Source organism: Nyctereutes procyonoides, unplaced genomic scaffold (assembly GCF_905146905.1).
Source record: "Nyctereutes procyonoides isolate TBG_1078 unplaced genomic scaffold, NYPRO_anot_genome, whole genome shotgun sequence".
Lineage (NCBI taxonomy): Eukaryota > Metazoa > Chordata > Mammalia > Carnivora > Canidae > Nyctereutes > Nyctereutes procyonoides.
This window is the reverse complement of record NW_026575031.1, coordinates 4,037,501-4,053,898: the sequence shown is the minus strand read 5'-3', so window position 1 is coordinate 4,053,898 and position 16,398 is coordinate 4,037,501. Positions and strand designations below refer to the sequence as shown.

Here is a 16,398-nt window from a genome sequence, read left to right as displayed (position 1 = left end):
TAAGAAGGAAGTAACACCCAAATTCTGGTGTTCCTGGGGAAAACAAAAGAGATACAGGTCTTGCTTCATCTGCCTACTTAATATGTCCCATTATTTTTTGTGTACCTGTGCTCACCTTAACCAAAATGCCTTTAAAGAACTCATCACTTTTAACACCCATTCAGCAGATACTGAATGATCACACATAACAGAAAACATTTGTATTTAGGAACACTGGTGATACGAACATTTAGAATGTATTAAGGTATCAGGTATCAGCTGTGTAGTATGAGGGGATTAATGTAGGAAACTCTTAACGATATAGCAGAGTGATGGAAACAAAAGATTCTGACTTGTGACTGTTTTCGCAATATGATAAATAGCTACCATGTCATGTGCTTAGTTATGGGCCAGAAGCTATGTTTGTACATCAGTCCTTAAAAATGACCCCTGTAAAGACCAGAGATGGTCTGGCACTAGCTGGTTCTCTAGCCCCATCCTTCCACGTAGCCACACACACACCTGCTTTAGCACTCTGATCTCCTTGCTTTCTGGCCTCCTGGATGGCTCTGACTTCACTCAAGTCTCTGCTCAAGTTTTACCTTCTCAAAATGCTCTCCCTGGCTACCCTACATAAAAGATCCATCCACATACCTAAAAAAAAAAAAAAAGAAAGAAAAGAAAAGATCTACATCCCTTGTCACTTTCTATCTTAGTTCAGAAATGAACTTAATGAAGTTTCTCTTTATAAAACTTAGCTCCAGGCAGATTGTGTGTGTGTGTGTGTGTGTGTGTGTGTGTGTGTGATTTGTTTGTTGCCTATATCTCTTAATCAGAATATAAATTCCATGAGATCAGAGATTTGTCTCATCTGTTTACTACTGTATTCTCAGTGCTTGTAACAGTTTCTGGCACTCTATAATTGTTTGTTCAATTAACAAATGACTTATTTGAACCTCATAAGATCCCTATGAGGTAGGCACCATTAATTTTCCTATTTTATAAGTGAAGAACCTGAATCCTAGAGTGATTCAGTAGTCTCTTCAAAGTTTCACAGTTTGGAGCCAAGATTAAAAGCCAGGACTGTGTGATTCCAGAGTGTGTACATTTTGCCACAATACTCTTCTGACAACCCTATACTCAGATCGTAGTAATTGAAAGTTGGTGTAAAAACTGATCTTTAAAAACCCAAACATTTGGGATCCCTGGGTGGCGCAGCGGTTTGGCACCTGCCTTTGGCCCAGGGCGCAATCCTGGAGGCCTGGAATCGAATCCCACATCGGGCTCCTGGTGCATGGAGCCTGCTTCTCCCTCTGCCTGTATCTCTGCCTCTCTCTCTCTCTCCCTCTGTGTGACTATCATAAATAAATTTTAAAAATTAAAAAGAAATAAAATAAATAAAAAACCAAACATTCAATGTATATGCTTGAACAACTTCTATGACTTTAATATGTATTTATTGAAAATGTAAATATTTCTATATATATCAGAAAGTAAACTGACCCCCACCTGCCCCCACCCCCCCACCCCCCGCCCAAAAAAAAAAAAAGGTGTCTTGTGGAGCTAATAAAGGGTGATCTTGAAGAGCAAATTTGCTCACATGGGCCAAATGCTTCCTCCCGCAGAGTAGGCTGCTTCCCAAAGAATTAGCCTCTCTCAAAATGAATTATTAACCCCAGCATCCTGGCCAAATTCCCACTTGGATAGTCTAGGAACTGTTCAAAATTTGGAATCTATTGAAATTAGCCTGGCTTGATTGCAGTCTCTGCATTAATTGTGATATAATAGAGCTTCTCCAGAGATTTGTGCATATATTATTCTAATTTGTATAGGCTGGCTTTGTGTCTTAAATTTTTTTTAGTTTCTTCTTCCCCTTGTATGATACGTCATGAATTTCTGTAGAAGTCTTTATTTTATTGTGTTTTAATTTTGGTGGGCAAATAATTCTAAGCTCTTTTTCCCTTGGACTTGCCAAACCTTTTTCTCATTTGAGTGACTAGTTAGTCTTTTGGTCATTCTAGAAGCATGTTGCAGACTTTAGCCACTAGAAGCTTCCAGATTCCCAACTCTCTTACACAAGTGCAGGTATAGCCTGGATAGGGACAAGATTCATTCAGTTAAAGCTTTCTAATAGTTTTTTTCAAGTTCCCTGTCCTCAAGGAGCTTAAAATACGTGTGCGTCTCCCACTGGAACATAAAGTTAAAATAATTCATGGAACTGTTTAGGACTGTCAGACTCATCCTAAAATTACAACTATTGATTTCTTCAAATGATTTTGTTAAATGATATTCGCCACTTGTTTGCCTCAGCCAAGAGCAAGCACTATAATATCACTGGAGAGATAGGGAGGTGGGAGTTTAGTTAAAACTACAGAATCACTTTGCTTAGGTAAAACTGAAACCAAGGCCATAGAAATCCATTGTGTTCCATGGTTTTGATGGCAACTGTAGACCTCCTATAATTCATCAAGTCTTGCTGACATCATGTGATTGTTTCCTTCTATAACTTGGCCTTTCTTGCCTTGAGTTGGCATTATCAAATCCTTAATGCAACGGATTCTAAGAGGTCACTCCAACCATGTTTTCATATCCAGTGCTTTCTCCATAATTGATGTGAAGAATAGGAGTGAAGATCCTATTAAAAGGCAAAAAGGTATTCCCAGGAAAAGTTGACTTTGTAGATTTTCAGCACAAGGAAGGAAGTTGAGAACTCATGCCTTCAGTCTCTGCATTTCACAAGCAAGTGATAAGTCACCTATGCTTTCTGTGTTCACTTCTTTACCTTTACCAAGTGATATGAAACAGTGGATGTAAGCCATGCATACTTACAACTTCAGTGGCTAATATTAGACAAATTCTTTGAAAATGACAGATGGGAAGAGCTATAAATGCACTTGCTAATGGATTTATGTGCACACTATCTCTCCCCTTCCAACCTATTTCTACCGGTATTTTCCAAAAAATTTCCCAGGGCTCCACCTGAAGTGTGACCTGATGGCATCAAAACACATGTGTTTCCTGAGTCAGTTGAGTGTTTCCAAAATGTATCTACACCTCAAATTTAAATGTTTATCCACTAGGGTATTAAATCATGGAAAATGTTACTGCCTTAGTAGGACAGTCATGTACTTCTGCCTAGACTATTGTTATAAGTTCTGTGGGGCTTTCTACCAGTTTTTTCTACCCTATGTCTTAGTCAATATGGGCCTAGAAATATATAATTCCTTGAGGAAAAAAACAATTTTGATTTTCAATAGTGTAAACAAATTGATAGAGAGTATGCTTTTAAATCTGTAACATGCAGAAACTTCCCATCCCGTTGCCATTAGCCTCCTCCCAACTGAGTGGTTCTAACTACTAATGTGAGAAGGTAAAAGCCTAAATGCTGATATTTCTCCTGCATCCCTTGTACACTTGAAATGAGACACTCCTCGCTTCAGTCTTAGGTCAAGCCTTGAAAGTATTCGTTCATTTATTCATTTACCAATTATTTATTGAGCTTGTACTGCTCTTCCAAGTACTTTTCTGTGAGCTAGGCATACAGCAGGGAACAAAAGACAGAAGTGTAAATCCAAATGCTTATTAATAAATCCCTCAGAATGTTTCCTATGGCATTTCTTGTAAACATCTAAATTTGTTCATCAAAAGTTAGAGAAGCATTACTCCACTGGTGGTATTAATTGCTTTGCAAGAACATTATTTATCTTATGAAAGGATTTACTTTAGCGAAGAGCAAACTTCCTTAGCAATTCAGCTTACAATATTTATACTTGCTATAAATTTTATTCCCAAATGTCCAAGTTGTTAAAAAAAAAAGCAGTGTCTCCAGAGAGTGATTCTAGTTTCTGTAACATCATCAACACATCAATCACTTAAAATGAAAAGGGAGAATATATTCAAGAGCTCAAAGAAGAGAAAAGAGAACATAGCCAGTCAAATGTCAGCATAACAGTCTCAGTCTCTGTTTCTCCATTACTCTAGATATCCTGACATGTTCTGGATCAGATATCCATTACTGTTTATTGAATGGCACAAATATCACTATGATAAAAGGGCACGTTGGTTTATACATTCTTTATAACAGTATGTTATCAGGCCATTTCAAAATTACCTCGTTATATAAGAAAAAAGATGAAGTACTAGCTTATACATTTTTCCGTTAATTTCTTTCTTGTATTTTACACTGTATGAAAATTTCAAATGTCCAAATTCCAGAATTGAAAAGTCTTTCCTTTAGTTTCTACAAGGTGGGACTTGATGCTAAATGGGTACCAGTTGTCAGCTGGGACTGTTCAAAGGAGGAGAGTTTGTTAGTCTAGATTTCTCCAATATCCAGGCCAAATCCAAGTCATGGTCTTACATGGGGAAGCAGAGTTGTGAGTTGGATGGTGATTTCTATCCATAATTTTGACCTCTTTGAGGTAGTTTTTGGTTCCTCCTATTTACTTCTTGTCTTCTCTCTTTTCTTAAGAAAATATTCTTATTTAGATAAAGTGTAATCAACACTTTCATGGTATATGCATAAGAATAATAACCTTGGATTTCCTTAATGATTTTCTGTTAGAATCTAAAGGCCATTTGTGGCTTATTTCTTGCCATGTGGCAATCCTTAAGTGTTTTAACTTCTTAAAAAACTAAACCCACTCAGCTTATGTTGCTATGAGGTATATTTCCAATTACTCAAATAAGAGTAAATTTTTTCGATATTTAAATAATGCCTTAGTCTGGAACACACGAGGAGTGAAGTTACCTTCAGACTTTACCTCAAACCACCCTGTTTCAAATGAAAAGTTATGGTCAACTCACCTTGTGCTAAAATACATATGCTCTTAAAAAAATAAAATAAGTTCTGCTCTATGTAGTATGATGGAATAAAGGTCCAACTTAAGTTCACATGCCAAACATGCAACATACCAGGCAGGTATCAGAAATGTTAGAGGGCTCTGTCCATCATGTAGAGAAGTCAGGGGCAATATCTAAACTATTAAGTAGTCAACAATTAGAAAGGATGCTCAACTAATTAGAACAGACACTGGCCATCCTGGTTCATACTAGTTGAATTCAGCCACATTAAAGGTTTATTCTTTTGAAGTCCAGTTTTTGTGGAGACAACCATTTTCAGGGCTTCTTAAATCCTTGTAAGAAATATTTTCATACAAAGAATAGAATTATTCGTTTCTAAGAATGTAAAGATAGGTTACCAATTTCTAATATACAAATCAGGAGGAATAAGAGGTAGCTATCACTTTTTATAAAATCTTATCACTTAATAAATTAGAACATATATAGAAATGCAGGAATTTCACATATTCATATTTTTAATATGTTCCTCATTATTCCTCTTTCTTTTATCCAAGTTGATAAGCAAATGAAACATGGTAGAGAGATAATTAGAAAAACACTTTCTGCTGACGTCAGCTTGGCTACCCAAGCCAAGAATAACCTTTTCTCAATGCTGTCCAAGTTAGGAAGGAAGTAGCCACGTAGAATATTTAAGTAAACTATACATATATATTAGCATATATTCTTACTCTTTTGTCATGAAACCTTTTTATTTTTGTGTTTATATTTTTTTCTATTCCACAAGTGTTTAATTCATTTGGATTTACTCAGCATAGTATGTAATTATGGTGGTAAAAGGTGAAATACTATCGAATGATTTGATATTTCAATATTTAATCACTTTCATCTCGAATGAATAAATGTTTAGTCAATAAATATCCAGTCATGAAGATATGTATTTTTGTGTACGTATATATTTTCTCATTTTGTTTGGTTATGTACATGGATCAGATAGTTGATGATCTTATATAGTTAGCAGAAGAAACATATTCATAAGTATGCTGAAAGACTTTTTTTTTTTAAAGATTTTATTTATAAAAAACACATAGAGAGGCAGAGACACAGGCAGAGAGATGTGGGACTCGATCCCAGAACCTCAGGATCACTCCCTGAGCTGAAGGCAGACGCTCAACCACTAAGCCACCCAGGCGTCCCTTGAAAGACATTTTAAACATGTTCTAGGGTTGCCTGGTGGCTCAGTTGATTAAGGATCTGCCTTTGGCTCAGCTTATGATCTCAGGGTTCTGGGATGGAGCCCCACATTAGGCTCCCTGCTCAGCAGGGAGTCTGTTTCTCCCTCTATCTCAACCCCTGCTTGTGCTCTGTGGCTCCCTCTCTCTCTCTGTCTCTCAAATAAATAAATAAAATCTTAAAAAAATAAAAGTGTTCTAGTTACTGATGACTCGATTTGCTCTAAACACAAATTGGAAACTCACAAAGTGATTGTTTTCATCTACTTAGAAACACTTTAAAGTATGTGTGTGTTTTAAAGTTTAGGTGAAAGAGTATGAGCCAGTGTATGCACAAAGGCTGATAAACATTGTGGCAGTACCTTGTTCTGTCTCCATCTTGATTCAGTTAACTTTCACTAAACAGGCTGCTTTAAAAAAGGGAAGGAAAAACAAAGTGATAAGATAGAACTATGGGGAATTCCAAAATAAATGCTGCTAACTGACCTTTTTTGATGGCCCAGTTAATAGTTTTCTAGTATGGTATGAGTTGGTAGCTTTTATTTACTAGTAGAGTGGATAACTAAGGTAAACACTTGGGTAATATCTTTGACTTTTTCATATTCTCTGGCCTGATAATGATATGTTTTTAAAACTCATATAAAATCTAAAACATTTAAGAGCATGGGATTATACATAAACAGGAAAAAAGTTAGGTGATTTTTTTTAACCCATCTGCCCCCCTTTTTTAGAGTATACATCTAAGTATATAGTTGTATCCAGTGCTCATTTATATGCAAAAAGAAGTTCTGTATAATAGAAAAAGAAGCCAGTTTTGAACCCCTGAACCAGGTTTCTAATGCCAGTGTTCTACACTTTAGTGTTTTTATCTTGGTATACACTGTAAAATGAAAGAATGAACTCTCATTAAGGAGTACTGATTTATCATTGCCACCCTGATTGAAACCTTTTCCATAATCTGGTGCAAGAAATGGTCATTCACTATTAAGATTTCCTTTTTAACCACTACTGCCCATCATAAGAAGTCATTCCTTTACAGCTTCTTTCTTTTTTATTTTTATGACTTTTTAAATTATCATTAACCCCATTCTCTTATCCTGAACTCTGAGATGAGCAAAGACGATAATATCCACAACATTTTCCATTGCTTACTCTAGAGATAATCTTTTTTGAAAAAAAAAAAAAAAAGATAACTCTCCCGTTTCTTTAAACAACGACTTCCTCTTTAAATCTATGGTAGCTTTCTCTTGTCAGATTGGACTTTCAGTACATTCTTAAGGTAAATCCGACAAAATTATTTATAGCATAGTCCACGCAAAGAAAATGAGACTAAACATAACTAGAATTGTTTATCATAGCTTGTAAACTCACTTAATAATTATTTAATAGGTAACCCCACTTTTCATGCACACTTTTTTCATGTTATTAAAGAAATGTAATGGACTAATCACTAATCCTCATTTCCTTCTAACTGAGTCTCAGATGGCACTGTGTCTGGACCTGTTAAGTAGGATTGTTGTCATAAGATTAGATACAAGTATCTCCGTTGTCTAGACATTATATAACCCTCTACCACATACTTCAGATCCTTGTTTTAAAGCAACCCCTTAGCCTTTTAACAAGAAGAGATATTAAATGTTAATGAAAAGTCCCATGCACTTAGTTCTTTTCCACAGCTTCTTGGTGTCACCCAGAGCTGAACTGGCCAATTTCTACTCTGTTCTCTGTATAAAAAAATTTTACTCTTGTTTTAAATAAGAGCTGTTTTTCGCTCTTTCCTGTGTGCTGCCATAAAATGTTGGTATTATTTGCCTCTGCATATCTCCTTTCTTAAAGCTTTCTCATTTGCTATCCAGCTTTTGCCTTCACCAAATTCTCTCTCAGTTCAAATTAGTATTTTTAGGCTGCAAAGACTTTGTCTGCATTCTCAACTTGATTAATTCATCATGCTATTATTGATGCCTCTTGCATGCTGGGTAGTGAACTAGATTCTGAAAGTCATATGTGCATAGCTGGTCTCTGCTCTCCAGGAGTATAGAGTCTAATAGGAGAGATAGATAAATAAGGAAGTATTTGCAATGCAGTGGTGTTGCATAGTATAGGGGAAGTATAGGGTGACATAAGAACATGTAGAATATGGTGTTAAGTATAGGATAACAGGATAAAACTTGGCTATTGGTATCCACAATTCCCAGATGGAAATAAGATGTTCAATATGAAATGTTCTTTGAGATTATGTAAGCATGAGATTTCTTCTTGCTGGGGAAACCAGGGGCGTCTTTAAAAAGGGCAGAGGCCAGGCCAACAAGGTTTAGGCAAGTCCCTTTCTCCTCAGTTGACCTCAGTTTTGTTAGATATGAAATAAGAAAGTTTGAGATGACTCTAATGTCCCTTCTGGTTCTAAAACCCTGAGTCTGTAAGTTTTTCTTTTTCAGTTCACTGCAAAATCTAAATAGCCTAAACCTGTTTTGAAATCTGTTTCAACAAATGATCCATAAAATAAATAAGCACAAAATTCAATTTTTTGGAAAAGTGGTCTGGCTATAGAACTGAGTAGTCCTATAAAATATTAATTTGGTCATAGTGTGGAAATGTGAAATGGTTGTTAAATGAGTCAAGGCCTTATTTGTGGCCTTTGGCTCATTTGGTAAGATTACCTATTAGCCATGTAGACAGCATAACACGCATGGCCAAGCAGCTCATGGGAGCGTCTTAACAAATGTTAAATAAAAATTATCTTTCTCTAGCCTTAGGAATATATTTCTGTTATTTTCAAAATAACACTGAGCTCAGCTTTAAAGTTTCAGTCAGTAGGAAAATAATTATATCCATTGTGCTTAAAATTCTGACTCCTATCAGCAAATATTTTATAATACGTTTTTCTAATACTTTTAATGTCTTTTGGGGGGAGTTTAGAAGTAAGATGGGGAAGGGACTGGTAGGGAGTGGCACGGGGTGGCACCTAGCTGGTTCAGTCAGCAGAGCAATGCAACTCTTGATCTTGGGGATGCAAGTTCAAGTCCCAGGTTGGGTGTAGAGATAACTTAAAAATCCTTAGTAAAATGGGTGTTGGTGGTATCTAACCATCACTTAATTTCATCACTCCTGCCCATATAAACTCCCTCTATACCATTAGAATATGTAAATGTAACATTTCTTCTTGAAGATGCAAAAAGTGTTATGTCTTTATCCCAAGACACTTTTTTTTCCTTTCAGTCATTAACTTTGGTTTCATAAGAAATTCCTTCCTCATTTTTTAAAATTTTATCTATATCTTGATAATAATAAATTTAATAACTGTTCTTAAATCTCTGTGTGATAACCCATCAGGCTCATTCAGTATTCCTTTAGCTTATATACAGGAGAGAGAGTGCTTTTCTTTTTGCTCTTTTTAATGAGGCCTTCCTACCATGGCTCTAAATATCAACCAAACATGTTAATCTCTTAGGATCTGGCTATTAAAAAATCTCTCAAACCTTTTCTGAATTTTAAAACATGCGATTATTATAATTCAATCTATTTACTTACATGTGAACTTAAATGGAAAGGAATCTCCTAAAATAGCCACATTTTCTTCGTCCCAGATATATATGTGGCATAAATCTGGGTTTCCAATATATCAAACATCTGGATGAAAAGTGAATAATTGAGTAGATGTTTTCAAATAACCAAATACTCTGTCAGTAAAACAGTTAAATAACTGTCTGAACCTTTCTATTTTTATCTGGGTATTTATGCTTCATAAATGTAGCACCATCAGTCCTTTCTTGTAGGAAACATACATTTCAGAAGCAATGCATCACAAACAAGGAAGTAGCACCTATTATGTGGTATACACTGTGCTAAGTGCTTTTAATCTTGCCCTGTGTCCTCAGATCATTTGCAGTGCAGTGAAGGATATAACACAAGTACACAGATACACATAAAAAACAGGGTGGATCAATTAAATATACAAGAGAGAAGGAGAAAAAGCACTGTGGAATTTTTCGGGAAAGTGACTACTTCGGGCTGGAGAGGATTTTCTCCTGGATCCCATGTTTGGGCTGGCCATGATGGACATGCCAGAATCATGGAAATGGAAGGGAATGTTGTAAAATGCACTCTCCTTCAGCAGCTAGGAATTGTATTGAAATAAAATAATCCTAAATTAGCTGGATGATTGCAAAAGGTGTTGTATCATTTTGCATAATCATAGCCTTTAGTTTCCATAAGGCTTTTGAGTTAGGCATTCTGATTAGTAAATTTCTATCATTTCTCTTAAGAGCTTCAACCTGACACAGGAAACACTGAGATTTACTCTCTGGTCATTTTAAGAAACACCATAAGAATTCTACTTTATACTTTGCTTTCCTAATTCAGACAAAAAAAATGGGGGTTTTATATACATTGTGTGCCTAAGACTCTGTCTTCCGAGTTAGGTTATTTTTTAATTTATTGGGAACACAACTCTGTTAACATTTTTTTTTTAAATCCCAATCCACTGGGCCACCTGGGTGGCTCAGTGGTTGAGTGTCTACCTTCGGCTCAGGTCATGATCCCAGGGTCCGGGGTGGAGTCCCACCTCGTGCTCCCTGCAGGGAGCCTGCTTCTCCCTCTGCCTATGTCTCTGCCTCTGTCTCTATGTCTCTCATGAATAAATAAATAAAATCTTTTAAATAAAATAAAAATCCTAATCCTCAAGATTTGTGTCATGTTTGATCAGAGTCTGCAGGTGTAAATGAAAGCAAAACAGTTCTTTTTTTTTTTTTTTAACAAGAAATAATCATTTTTAGCTGGAAGGGATAAAGAAATAAACTGAGAAGATTCCAGGTAATCTAAGTTGTGCCATATATTATGAGTCAGAACTAATTTACTGGCTTAAGTAACTGAAAGATAAAAGGAACTGGTTTTAGGTAAAGCTGTATCCGGGTGCAGAAATAACGTCAGGAATCTATTTATTACTGGCACTGCATTTGTCTTCATGGGCTTCATCCTCTGTCAGGCTTTACCATTTTGGTGGCAACAATGGCATCAGCAACTCCAGGCCCATATATTCTACTGACTGAGTAACCCCCTTGAAAAGAGAAGGTCTTTGACAGACAGTCCAACTGACTCCCATTAACCTAACTTGGGTTTCATGTTCAATAAGCCAGAACGATTAAAAATGTTTATTGACCAAGCCCGGTCAGTTGGTCACCTCCTGAACACATTTCTAAAGTAAAATCGGCACTATTACCAAAAGAAAGGGGAAAGATATTTCAATGAACAACTGGAACGTTAAAGTGGAAAAGACCTCCAGTACATGTCAAAAGCAGGTGGCTATTCCGTCTCTTACCACTGCCTGTTTCTATGGTACCGAAGCCTGTGAGTTTCAGTTTTCTCATCCATATGAGTTAGGTTCCAGGCCAAAGTGATACCTCAAGCCGTTTTTTTCCTCTACTGTTTTGTGGTTCTGATCTTAAGAACCCAGGGCAGGAATAAGGGGACACCCAGAAAATGGAGACATTTACAAATAGCAACAGAAAGTGAGAGATGCATCATGTTTCATGTAGAGGTGCTTCAGGTAGAAGCAGGAAGCTGGTTTGGCAGTGGAAGAGTGAAGAGCTTTTACTGCATCCTGAGGTAGTGATGAGGAGTGCAAGACAATTTGAGTGAGTGAGTGTGTGTGTGTGTGTGTGTGTGTGTGTGTGTGTGTGTGAGAGAGAGACAGAGAGAGAATCATTAAGATTCACAACTAACCATCACAAACTTTAGTATAATCTCTATAGACATTTCACAACCCACATAGAATTTTGTTAACCTCCTCATTTTAACTCAGAGACTGGATTCCAGACACAATCTTTTCAAGGTAACAAAACAGCTCGACTGAGAAGTTATGTCTGTGGTCCTTTGCTTGTTTGTTTGTTTCATTTTTCCTACAAATACTTACACATACTCAGATGGAGTTGGGGAGAATTACAGAAGTTTAAAAAAAACAAAACCCAGGGCTTTACCCTCAGAAAAGCATGCTTAATGAGAACAAAATATATAAATAAGACATGACAATGAAAGGCTAAGATTATCAATAACCAAGTAAATTGCAATATGAATTTAGTGAAAAGGAGATTGATTACCTTCCACTGTGAGGATGTGATGGGGTTTAAATAGCTGGTTTCTTATGTGAAAAGAATTTATTTGTTGCCTACATAAATAAAATAAAGTCCTAGCATAGGAACTTTTGTATACATAAGAAAAAGCTGTTAAATTAATGGCTACTGAATAAATTTGACATTCCAAAAAATGCACTTATTTCTTCAGGGGTTAAATTTTCAGCACCTCTACTTGTACCCTAGTTCAATAAGCATAGACCTAGAGCAATAAGGGATATTTTACCCAATGCAATTTTACTGTCCACCTTAGGAAAATTGCTTAGAGGGTCCCATGTATGAGTGGCATCATCAAAATCTAAGTCACCTCAGTGAACCCTATAGAGCAAATGGTGTCTTGGTGTCACCACAGTGACATTTCCAAGTATTTGCTCAAACTAAGACCCTGCTCAACAAATTACTCTAGCGTTTGTCTCAATGGTTCCATTACATCATCACAGAAGTCATTTGACAAATTGGACATTGTTTTTCAGAGAGCACATCTAGTAAGCTTCATAGATAGGCCAGCAAGTGAGTCAAACTCATTGGGTAGGCAAGTAGAGCAGGACTAGGGGACACCTTTGGCTGAGGGGCATGATCCCTGGGTCCCAGGATCAAGTCCTGTATCGGGCTCCCCACAGGGAGCCTGCTTCTCCCTCCACCTGTGTCTCTGCCCTTCTCTCTCTGACTCTTATGAATGAATGAATGAATGAATGAATGAATGAATAAATAAATAAATAAATAAATAAATAAAATCTTTAAAAAAAGAAAAAGAGGCAGGACTGGTCCTAGAGACGTCCTGCTTTTAAAAATTATCCAGTTATCATACCATAAAAGATGATCTAACTTTATAAAAATGTTAAATTACTGTGGCACTGTAAGACTATGGATTGTATGAATTAATTACAATAAATTAATTATAATTTAAAATTAATATTGTTTTTAAAAACATTGTTTGAAGCAGTACACACAGAGACAGTAAATCTATATACAAAAAGTAAAAGCCTCTACTCTGTACCATAAATAACATGAACTGTTATCAGTGTGTGTTTTTCCAGATGTTTTCTTGTACTACAGGGACAGATATATATGTGTGTGTGTGTGTGTGTGTGTGTGTGTGTGTATACACGCTGAGAACCTCACATTTTATTTAACTATGACTCAGTTGATAGGTTATTTCCAATTTTTCACCCTTCCAAGTACTACATTTTTCATTTATCCTGTATTTCTAATTCATGAGATGATTAGAAATGTCATTTGAAGTATTCTTAAACATCAGTGCAAATCCTTTCAATATAGAATAAAATTTATGATAAATCATTTCCAGTTTGGACATTATTGGAGAGAGATTAATCACAAAAGAAGATTATTATTAAGTGGTTTCATCCAAAACCTGTTTCACTGATGTGTTCCAAGAATATTATAGATCCATTTCCATGTACTTGATAAACCAGGTTAACCTCAAAAGGAGAGAGGAGTAGGTCCAACTAAGGTTAGTATCTCAAATAAAGATAATACTTTAAAATGAGTTTTTAGGGGAAAAAAGGCAATTAAAAATATTTTCTATCTACACTGGGTCATGAGCCATACATGTGTTATTAACTTTTTGAACAGTAGTCAGTTGATATTCAAAGTAAGGGGGTCTGTGTGACCCACTTATATTCAATAGTGGCTTTAGAACTATTTGGGGATATTAAAAACTTTGACCTATGCTGGTTCTTTCATGATGAAGGGAATCATCATCATCACTATTATGTTATGGTGTGTGTTTTTAAAAGTAAACTGAGCCACCTCTGGGCCACTGGACCAGAGTGGGTTGGCCCCCAACGGTGAACAGACCAAATCATAGCTTTAGTCCAAGAATATGGAAACTGACAACAAATTATTGCTTGTGGTCTATTTCCAGTTTTCAAGTGCAAACATACCAAAGTTTATTTTAAATTTGAGCCAGTCAGACATTTAGTAATATACATCAAAGAAGAAGTGAAGGCTTCCCATGTTTATTATTTCAATATGATGTCTGTTCTAATAAAGTAGAAGAATGCATATGATAGACCATGTAGTAGAAATTCTCTGGTTCTACAGTTAGGCCTTAAATATATACATATATTTGTAAATTAATCCAAAACACATTGCCATGGTTCCAGTTCCTCTGAAAGCTGATTGCTTTCCATCCCTTTTTTAATTTTAGAAATATAGTGGCTGACTGCCAGGACACTTTCAGATAAACAGTCCACTCCGTGTATAAAAGGGGCATAGAATCACGAATATTCAGAAACCACAGAACGTTATTTAAATAAGTTAAAGTTATTATGGTCTTCCCTATTAATTAAAAAAAAAGCCATCTGTGCAAGGTGAATTTTGGTAAGGTCCCAATTTTTTTAATGATTGTGGATGGAATTTGCAACTGCTCTCATAGTGAGAGTACAGCTCAGGGATTCCCAAGATAAAATGTACTGTTTATATAATTTTGTGGTCATTTGACTAAATTTCTAATAAAACACTGGAAAGAATTCCTCTTATTTTATCAGAATTTATAGTCATACTGGAAGGGATTGGCTCTCCACTAACATCAGCTTTCTACTCTTCGACTTCCTTAACATCTGAATTCTTTATTTCAGCTAAACCTTCTGTGTGTGTGTGTGTGTGTGTGTGTGTCTGCCTCTGCCCCTCTTTTTCACACACACACAAACACACACACACACACACACACATACCACGAAACCCATATTTTGTTAGACCTGCCTTGAGCAAGTACATCAAGCAGTGAGCAAGACTAAACACACCAAAAAGAAAACACTGTGTAAAGAAACATCCCACTGGATGATGTTACTATTGCATATCTATGTGCTCTTGCAATGAGTCCTTATTTTTGTTGTTGTCATTTGCACATTTCCATTAACTATTCCAGCATTTCTATGTAGGGAAAATAACCTATAGACCTAAGCCTTCAAAATCTTGGACAAAATGTCAAAAGGTGCCCCTCCCTTGAATTTGGCAGGAAAAATACTATGACAAGGAAGATCTGGGGATTGTTTTTGGTCATTTCCCCCAACCCGTGTTTTCAGTCAATTAAAATTTGTACCCTAGGCCTTTTCCAGTGTGAAGCCACCCGGGCGTCTGTGATGAGCAATCCTTCTTGTTTGGGCAGTCATTCATTATCTCCATTACCAAAAGGAGAATAGAGGACAATTACATTGTTTGGACGAATCCAAGTGTTAGGAGGAGTATTTGTCGTGGAGGCAGAGTGCAGTACCTGACAGGCAACGATTGATGGCCAGGAATGAGTGTGAGTGGCCAAAGCGGCCTCATAGGATGCAAATTACTGACTGTGGATTCCAATTTATCCTGTTCATTTTTCTTGCCCGTGCTGAAGACCATTAGTGGTTTTTGAAGCAGTGAAGGGGTCATTACTAATGTGGGTAGGCTCGAAGCAGGAGGGGGAAGGAGGGGAAAAGCCTTCTGTAATTACACAGCTTTCAGGAACAGGCTGGAGGCCCTAGCCAAAAAAGTGTCAACACCTCGCAATCAGAAAAATTTATTTTCATTTTATGCTTAACCCATATTAACTCAACATTATCATCTTTCTTTGTTAACATTTGCAGAATATTAAAAGCCTGGCTTCTATATTAATACAAATCTGGTTAACCCCTTTTGCTGTACAGGGGATTTTGTTTAACCTAATGGCATTTGGGTTTGCTAATAAGTAATTGTGCACGTTTTGGATAATGCACACTATTATAGAAGATGAAATACCTGGAGAATAAAATTTTAGATGATTGAAAAACACTCATTCTCTCAGACACTGGGATGATTAGAATGCTCTGAATGGAAGACTTTGTTGTTCCTAATGTCACCCTTTGATACTGTTGATGGGAAATAATATTAAAGGCTTCCTAGTTTGTGAATTACTTTGACATGCCGGATAAAAGTTTACTTTTCTGCTTAAGAAAACCAGTGAATTTAGAGCAGGGACTTTTCAAAAGACATGTTTTATGGTTTTGTACATGCAACTACAGTATCTCTTAAAGTGAGCGGATGATTCTAAAATAACAATCCTAGAATTCAGGATGGTGGAGGAAAGTGGATGATGATGGGAGAGTGGTTCAGTACAAATGTTGGTGAGCTGTGATGGGAAGTAAGAAACTAAAAGGTATTGAAACCCATGGCTTCATTTGCTGATTGTCATACTCTGAGGTCAAATGTAAAATTTCTGGATGAAGCCTTGCCTGTAATTGACTCCTTTTGATGTGTGGTCATTGTGTGTGACCCATTGTGTTAAT

The 16,398-nt window shown here is 36.4% G+C and overlaps 1 protein-coding gene across 1 annotated transcript in view; it reads left to right on the top strand.

Moving 5' to 3' along the window:
• MEIS2 (Meis homeobox 2) overlaps window positions 1–16,398 on the top strand; it is a 206,570-nt gene that overhangs the window by 126,934 nt on the left and 63,238 nt on the right.